Source organism: Gavia stellata, chromosome 34 (genome assembly GCF_030936135.1).
Source record: "Gavia stellata isolate bGavSte3 chromosome 34, bGavSte3.hap2, whole genome shotgun sequence".
Classification (NCBI taxonomy): domain Eukaryota; kingdom Metazoa; phylum Chordata; class Aves; order Gaviiformes; family Gaviidae; genus Gavia; species Gavia stellata.
Genome location: NC_082627.1, coordinates 53,951 through 62,697, shown reverse-complemented (window position 1 = coordinate 62,697; position 8,747 = coordinate 53,951). Strand labels below are relative to the sequence as shown.

Below are 8,747 nucleotides of genomic sequence, written 5' to 3'. Positions count from 1 at the left end.
ATTAAATCAACTTGGCCTTATTCTTGGCCAAATTTCCATCCCAGAGCCTTGTCAACAACTCATGTCTCTAGTGATCTTCTTGCCCATCCACCTGTGGTCACATCTACCTGGCTGCTTGTGCCTCCTGATCCCATGCCCACCTCTAGCAAATGAAGTTGGGGTGTTGCGTGTCAGACTGTTTACAGTCAATGTTCAAAGCATTCCTGAGTTAGAACTGAGAAAGAAATGAACCTGTGTGGCATCAGGTGCTTGTTAACATCATCACACTTAGCAAAAGCCTTCCTAGAAGACGGTCTCTCCTGAAAGTCCCTCCACAACCATGCTGAAACTGAGATGCAAGAATAAACTCATTACCATTGCTGCACACTTACAATCTCCCAGAGGGAAGTCACTGAGCGTGGAAGGCCATGGCAGGAATCAAGTGTCCTGGAGGTTTAGTAGGGCCTGCTGAGGGCTTCTCGTGAATGAGTGGTTTAGGCTGCTTAAAGAATCACCATCATGGGTATTGGGAAAAGTGATTTTAATAGAAGTTTATAAAAATGAGACTTAACAGAATTTGATGGCAAGGTTCACTCTACTACTTGCTAAAACATACAAAGGAAAATAAAATTAGAATCAACTCAGAATGATTTATACAGAGGGGGAGAGTGGAGAAACAAAGGGGTAAAGAATAAGGAAGACCCTCCCACTGAGTCACAAGGTTCAGAATGGACTCCCTTGCTTTCTAAACTTCTCAAAGAGGAGATTAGGTGCTGCTGAATCCAGACTTAGTCTAAGACTTGGTCAACGCTTTATGTCTAAAGGAAAAGAGAGGGTACAAGGGATAAAGAATTCCTCCTGTTGAGTCATGAGGTTCAGAATTGACCCCCTTGCTTTCTAAGCTCCTTCTCAGAGAGCAGTCTAGCTGTTGCAAGGTCTAATCCTAGTCCCAGACTTGGTCAATGTGTTTCATCTAAGGTTTATGTGTATTTAGCAGCAATTTGAGGATCATTCACCATTTGAGGTAAATCATAAGATTTAGGCAGCACTTAATCATGGATTAGTTTTAGGATTTACAAAGCGAGCTAATCACAACAATAGCCTGATTACAGATTGATTCACACACACGCGCACATGGACATAAAGCTATAGATACATATACAAAGGTATACCTATTAAAAATTCCCCTTGAGTTCTGTGAAATATTCACTTCAAATGTCTCAGTATTTCTCAGCGGGCCAGGGTTGATCCTCCAGGAGGAGAGGGTTTCAGCCCAGGTTTCGTCGCCAGCTTTCAGTGGCAGTCCTCCAAATTTCGCAAACAGGAGGGTTTGCGAACTCCGAGAGGCATCCCACTTGGACGGAGATGCTGGTCGCAGCCCGCTGTGGTCCAGGAGAGCTCAAAGGTCCTCACTTGGGACCGCTGTTTATAGGTTTGCAAGATGATTGGCTTTAGTCATTAGTAAAATGAAGGAATTTCTGGAACCACGGTGTTGTTCCACTTGGGTTACGATCCTGATAAGGAGTGCTCCAGGGCTGCTAGGGAATGATAGATCATCCCATGCTAACACTAATGCCAAAGCTGACCCCCCCTCACCAGATGCCTGAAGCCTAAACCCTCACCCAACTCCCTAATCCTGTCCCTCACCTAAGCCTAACTGATGTTTCCCAGGAGCTAGAAGCAGGGCAGGGATTGTGAGGTTCTGAAGGGAAAGGCCAGGGAGATGAGATGAGAGGTTAAGCAAGAGGAAGGTGAAGGCATAGGTGACATTGCCAGAGAGTAGGTTGCGATGTCATTTCTGCTGGAGGAAGCTGGCTGGTGAGGAGCAGCATTGTGAGGATGCTTGTGAGTGACATCAAAGAGAGATGGGACAACGGGGTAGGTCAAAGGAGAGGCATGTGAGAGGGACAGCACTTGGTTGTTGTCTGTGAGGTCCCTACACCTCAAACGCTAGCCTTAACGGCAGCCCTCACCTCTAGCCCTAACCCAACCCCCCAACCCACAAAGCTCGAATCAGTTACAAGAAGCTCTAAGCAGAATCACAAACCCTCACGCTGAGCCTCACCCTAATCCCTAACCCTAAAAGGGGAGCTCTCAGCCCTAGCCCTACCCTGAGCACAAAGCCCAAAGCAGAAACTCTCCCCAGATGCCTGAACCCAAGCTGCTAACATAAACCTCTGAGCCCTAGCACCCTCCCTCGAAGCTCCTAACCTTCCACCTGTCCTCAATGACACTGCAGATGCCATTCCAGGTGCAAATACCAAGAGAGAGAGCACTGCAGGTGAACACACTACTGCAGATGGAGATACCCCTGGAGGTGGATGATCCATTCCTCGTAACACTGCAGATGCAGGTGCCACTGCAGCACAGGAGTCTTTCCTGGGCCCTGGGAACTTTCTAAGGTGCACTTTTATAAGGTGACATGGAGGACTGGCCCCCTCCAGTGATATGGGCTGGGGATCATCTGACCGGGGTGCAGTTCTGTGGAACATACCCTGATGTTCCTGGGGGACAGAAGACAAAACACCTTCCAGCAGTGTGCCCTGGTAGTGAAGAAGTGTCCTGGGCTGTATGAACAGGGGCCTCACCCAAAGATGGAAGGAAGTGATTATCTCCCCCTGCTCATCACTCATTAAACCACATGCACAATATGGGGTCAATTTTTGGGCTCTCAGTACAAGAAAGATGTTAATAAGTGGGAGCAAGATCAGCAGAGGGCCATGAAGATGCTCAGGGCCTGGAGCACTTCCCTGCAAGGAGACGTTGCAGGACAGGGCATTTTCATTCTCTAGAATGGGAGGGCTTTGGGACCCTCCCAGCAGCCTGGCCAGTCCCAAGGCAGAGGTCTTCAGGAAAATGGATCCAAATTCATCCCTGTGGTGCTTGGCAGGAGGAAAACAGACAATAGTCTAGATGATGTTGAAATATGAAAGTTTCAGGCTAGAGATAAGGAAAACCTTATTCCCCTTTGGGGCAGCCCAGCACTGAAGCAGGTTGCCCGGAGGGGCTGTACCATCTTCATCCTGCCATATTGCCAATTCCTTACTGGATAGCTAGCTTTTATAAGGCAACCTGGAGGACGCAACCATCATCCTGTCTGTTGGATTTTTTCTCCTTAACCGTCAGTGTTTTGGGGACTTGCCTCTGGTATTTAGCCCATGGCAAGAGGTCACGCAGAGCGGCTGTGTTTCTGGCCGCACCTTGGAGAGAAGCCATCTGTGTGCACTGAAAAAGGGGGTGCCGAGACGGGCTGTGTCCTTGGGGGCAAGCCTGTGCCTGCGGGATGCTCGGCCATGGGGTGAGAGCATGTAGGGAAGGGCTGGACTGCTTTCACGGGGCAGCGTTTAGGTCCGGTCGGGTGAAACGGTGCTGTCAGAGCTCTCTGCCTTGCTTTTGCTGTTGATCTCGGTGCTCTCCTCTCGTCCTCGTCTTGCAATGTTTTGGCTGAGGCATAGACATGAAATGGAGAGAGCTGATCGTCCTCACTCACGCATACCCCCTCTCCCTGCAGCTGAAGGTGACCAGACAAGATCTTTGGAGGGGTGTTGTTTTATTAGTCTCATATCAGAGGTATTAGAGGAGTTGTGTAGAGGGAACATCGGAGTCCAAAAGTGGGAGCAGGTGCCTGGGGCTTGATCAGCGTCACGTGGAAGGGGAAAAGTGAGGAAAAAAAAGGGTTACCGTGGTGCCTTGTTCTTAAGAGGACTTGTCTTCAGAGAAGGCCGTCTGGCATAACAAGTTGATGTACGTGCATTTGCCCAGAGCTGAGCTGGCACTGGAACTGGCTCCAAGTCCAGAGCCCTTCTAGCTCCAGCCAGACTTCGCTAGATGCCCCTGCCCTCCCAGTTGATCCCCAGTGCATGACAAAGGTCCGTTCTTGCGTCTGCTTGTCCATTCTGCGGCAGTGTGTCCTCCTGAAGGGCTTGTGATCTGTGAGTGCCTATCAGCATTGAATGGCTGAGCTAGTGGAGATGCAAAGATGTGGGGTTTGGCCTCCCTCTGCTTGGCTTTGGGTCAAGGCAAGGGAGCAGGCCTGCTGTCCTGCGTTTTGTCACTCCAGTAAGGTGGTCTTGAGTTCTCAGAAGCCCTGTCGGAAGTGGGAGATGCTTAAGGGTTGGTTGTTGCAAAGCAGAGGAGGAGAGGTGGGCAGGCTGCCTTACCTTTCCCAGGTGGTAGTCTGCCGGCCCCGGCTTCACTGTTTTGTCGCCTCCAAGTCTACTGCTGGTTCCCATCGTGTACATGGGAGCCCTTTTTTTGTAGACGTCCAGTTCCACCTTGGGGAATGCAGCAGGACCTGGCATCTGTAAGAGAGGCAGGGAGGTTGTTGGGTACAGAAGGCGGGTGTTGATTCTTGCTGGGTGCCCACACAGGCTGTGCTACTTGAGTTGGCTGGCCAGAGAAGTGGTGTGAGAGGCATGGAGCGACTGGAACAAGGGAACCTCCATTTAACCTGCCAAGAGGCAGATTTCCCAGAGGAGGAGGGAGATTCCCATTAGTGCCGATGAGCTTTGCCCCACCAAAACTGTTAGTGTTAGGAAGCAAGGGACTGCAGGTGTCAGTAGAGCCTCCCCATTCCTGCTGTTAACAGCAGGAGAGCCAGGGGACCCAAGACTTCTTGGGTTTTGCTGCTGGTGCAGGGAAGTGCGCGTTAAGAGAGGCTGCAGCAGGCGCTGGAGCCCTTCTAACCTGAGCTTCAGCTGCTGACGCGAGAGAGCAGACAAGCGTAGCTCACCTTGGAGAGGTCTTTGCAGCAAAGCCATTGTGCTTACTCTTCCCTTTCATGGAGTAGCACGGGCTGGCGTGGGTGTAGGCTGTGTTGGGTCCCACCAGCCGAGGCAGGGTGTAGGTGCCAGGACCTGGAAGGGGAATGGGAAGAATGCCTGCGTGAGTCCTGCGGGGAGAGCAGCAGCGCTGGGGTGGGAGAGAAGCAGCCTGTCAAGGCTGCTGCCAGGAGCAGGAAGGATGTTTTGCCCCTCCTCCCAATGTATTTGTCTTTGGTCACACGCGGCGTGTGTCTGCAGCTCCAAGCCTGAGTTGCCGCTTCTTCTGTGGGATGAGAGAAGTTGGTGGTGTGGAATAATTGCTGGAGGTAACTTAGGAATTAGATTTATGTTCACATGTTACGGAAAGGTACAGCATTGAAGAAATCGTCAGGGTGGAGTGTGGCGAATATGCAAGGAATCCATCCCACAGAAGTTCCCTAGGCAACCTTAGATGTTGGCAACACCAGGGGAGCTCAGCGCGCTGACTCTAAGAGAAACTGCACGGAGGGTGGAGCAGAGTGAAGACACCGTGGCCAGGCTCTGTGATAAGACGGGAACTGGAAGGTACTATGGAACTGACAAGCTGCATATTTACTCCCTGAGCTGCATATTTACCACCCTGAGCCAACAGTCTGTCATTTTTTGACAAAATACTATCCTTTGGGTGAACTTTGCTCATTATAATCTCATTATAATACCAAAAACCACACCTCCATCCCAAAGCTACCCACCTCCAAGGTGCGACCACCCCTCACTGAGCTTGTGCTCGGCATTTTTCTTAGTCTATACCTTTAAAAGTAAACGAGAAACTTTTACACCAATTACAATAGAGGTATGTATGACTAGAGTCACTCAAGCTCCACCTTGTAAGGACAAATAATATAAAAATGCCTCAAGAGAGGAAGGATGCCAGGGAAGATACCATCGCAGACCACCTCTGACACCTGGGATCAGTCGACGGGCTGAGCCTCTCTTCCCCCCTACAGGGACACCTTTGGGTAAGATTCGAACACTTGGTTATACCGAGTGCTTCCCCGGAAAACTTAGAAATCTCTACAGAGTTGCTTTATAACTTAACGCGTTTGTAGCTGGACTATATTACTCATATTCTTGGTATTTGCACATGCTTTGCAAGCAGTAATTCTATCACCGGCAATCCAAAAGAACTTGTGTATCTGTTGCTTCAATAAACTGCACTATTCACTAATCTAGCCGTGAGAGTTCTCATTGAACACCACCAAATCCCTTAAGTGTGGCCGTGCTAGGTCACGGAACATGACTGGACTGAAAGTGCATGGTGTTACGAGTGCATCCATAATCGTGAGAGTTCAATACATTGAATGCGACCAGACTTGTAACACAGAGAATTGGGCATCACTCAGAATTGAAGCCTCACTGCCCCCAGCCCCTCTGATGTCTGAGGACAAGCTGGAACGCAAGGGGGTTTATTTTCTGCCAAAGTGCTTTGCCCTTTAACGCGACAGGTGGTGTCGCGTTGGTGACATCAAGCAAGCTTGTCAAGAGGCCGTTGTGTCCTGCTGTGCAGGCTTTTCCCTAGGCCTGTTGAATAAGCTGTCCAGCAGATTTTCCTGGGAGGACACGCAGGCTGCAAGTGTGTGTATTTCCCCAAGTTCCCCTACCTGGAGTTTGGTCGGTTTTGATGGCCTTGGGCTGGAAGGCCATGGACTGTGCCTGTGCGCATTTGTAGAGGTGTTTGTTGGCCTTGTCGGTGGAGTAGTCAACTAGGGCAGAGGAGAAATGGAGAAAAGCAGTGAAGCTGAGCTCTTTTCCTCAAGCCAAAGAGGAAAGGTCAGGTGGAGGTCTCAGCCTTGTTTGCTTTCTGTCTGGAAACCTCTGAAGCTCCTTTAGGGTGTGAGCTGATGGTTTTGTCTCCCGGGTAGCACAGGGCAAAAGGAGGGCGTGCTTGTCTTGCCTGAAAGAAGTGCTGGAGAAATGGTACTCACTCGGTCCAGGGGTGACCTTGGTCTTTATCTTGGGAAGTCTGCACATGTGCTGTGCTGGAGCCACGTACTTCCCATTCCTGGTGATGGAGGGCTGGACGTAGTACCAAGGACCCAGAGAGCAGCTGTCTGCGATGGGACGTTTGACCCCTTGAAATGTGTACGCGGGCACTTTGGTTTTGCTGGGATTGTGAGCCATGTAACCTAGGAAGAAAAGCCTGTGAAAGGACACCTGCCTGCAACCGCCTATTTAAAGCTAGTTTCTAAGTGGAGGTGTTGGAGTTGCCGGCCTCAAGAAATTCCCTTCCTGTGTGACTTTTTCCTCCAAGGAGGATACCAGCAGGCCAATGCAATGGTACAATGACCTCCAGCAAGGACAATGTAGGCACTGTGCAATTAATCAGCATACCTCCAAAATGCTATTTTCATGAAGTAGTAAACCCCAAAACAGTTGGTAAGCTAACTTAAAGCAAATGTAAAGATCGCTTCTGTGACATTTTGCCTTCCCAGCGCCCTGATGGAAAAGAAAATGAAACTTTACTGCTATGACAGAGGAGGACAAGAAGAAAGTGAAGGAGAAGAAGCAGAGAAGATGAAAAAGAAGGAGAAGAAGAACAGGAAGAGAAGATAAAGTAAAAGAGGAGAAGATGAAGGAGGAGAAGAGAAGGAGGAGAAGCAGAAAAAGAGGAAGAGGAGGAGGAGGAGAAGAAGAGAAGAAGAAAAGGGTGAAGTGGGAGCAACAAGTTTGTGGCAAAGATACAGAACAAGATTCCTCCTGTGCACTCAGGCGTTAAGGGGCTGCTAAGGCCACCTCTGGGCTTTGCAGAGCCAGGCAGCTCTTCTCCAGGGCTTTCCCATGAGCAGCCTGAGCTTCCTCTGGCAGGCCTGTGTCCTTGCTGCAGCTGAGAACATGGAGGATTGGAGCAAAGGGGAATGGGGCAGTGGCTACTTGTCCCCTGGAGGTAGTGGATGTGGTGCTCCCCCCTTGTATGGTGGTTTTACCTGTAGTCCCGAGGATTGAGTACTTGGGTCCCGGGCTGGTAAACTGGGCCATGATGGGGCCGCGTGGGCGATGAGGTCTCCAGGTGCCCACCCAGGCTCCATCCATGTTGGAGGTGGCTACAAAGCCTATGGCAAGAGTAGGAGAGTTGTTGAGGGGCTTCTCTGACAGAGGCCCAGTGTGAAACCTCCCCGGGGGGAGCAGCAACGCTTTACCTTTCTCAGCCTTAGCCATCGGACTGGGTGCGGACGAGCTCATTGGCTGCTGCAGCTCTCGGTTGCAGAGCACAGCGGGGGTGAGGGCAGGCAGTGATTGGGCAGGAGAGGTTGTGCTGTCAGCTGCTAGGTGGCCTTGGGAAGAGGGCCTTCGCTCAACATGGGGACACACTGTGACATCATACAGGTTCCTGGCACCTGGCATACATGCTGTTGCGTGATACAGCTGATCGGGAGCTGGGGATGTCCAGCTTGCAGGCCTAGATCTTCATGAGGTCTGCACGGCAGAAACATGCAAGGAGGGAAAAACTGATGTGATTTGTGCATTTCATCTAGCAGCCTTAGACTGTTGGGCTCACGTAATAGCATGAATGTGCATTTGAGCACCTGGAATTTCTATCTTGTGTCTTATTTTCCAGATGTCCCTGAATCTACCTTTTGTTTCTTGGGAAGGGCAAATTGGGCCTGATGTTAGTAAGAGGAAATTGCTGCTGGTGGCTCTCAGTTACCAAGGCTGAGGAATACCTCTGTGGTGCCACTTTTGGGAGGTTGTCCTTGGAAACACAGGCACGAGAGGCCTTTCCCAAGGTGCAGAAGAAACTGTGCAGACTTGTGTGTACTTTCTTGGTCATGCAAGAAAAGCTAGATGCCAGCCACAGATCAGGAGTGTTTTTAGATTTCTCCCCAGGAAGTCACATGTCCTATTTTTCATGGGTTTCTCACAGGACTAAGAATCGTGAGCGGGCACAGAAGGGTTTCTGTACTGGGCCTGGCTGGGATGCAGGTAATTTTTTTTCATCGCAGCCTGCATGATGCTGTCTTGAGTGTT

General features: G+C 50.3%; 1 pseudogene; it reads right to left on the bottom strand.

The window, feature by feature from the left end:
• Positions 1–3,538: 3,538 nt before the first annotated feature.
• Positions 3,539–7,811, bottom strand: LOC132320185 (outer dense fiber protein 3-like; annotated as a pseudogene).
• Positions 7,812–8,747: the final 936 nt, after the last annotated feature.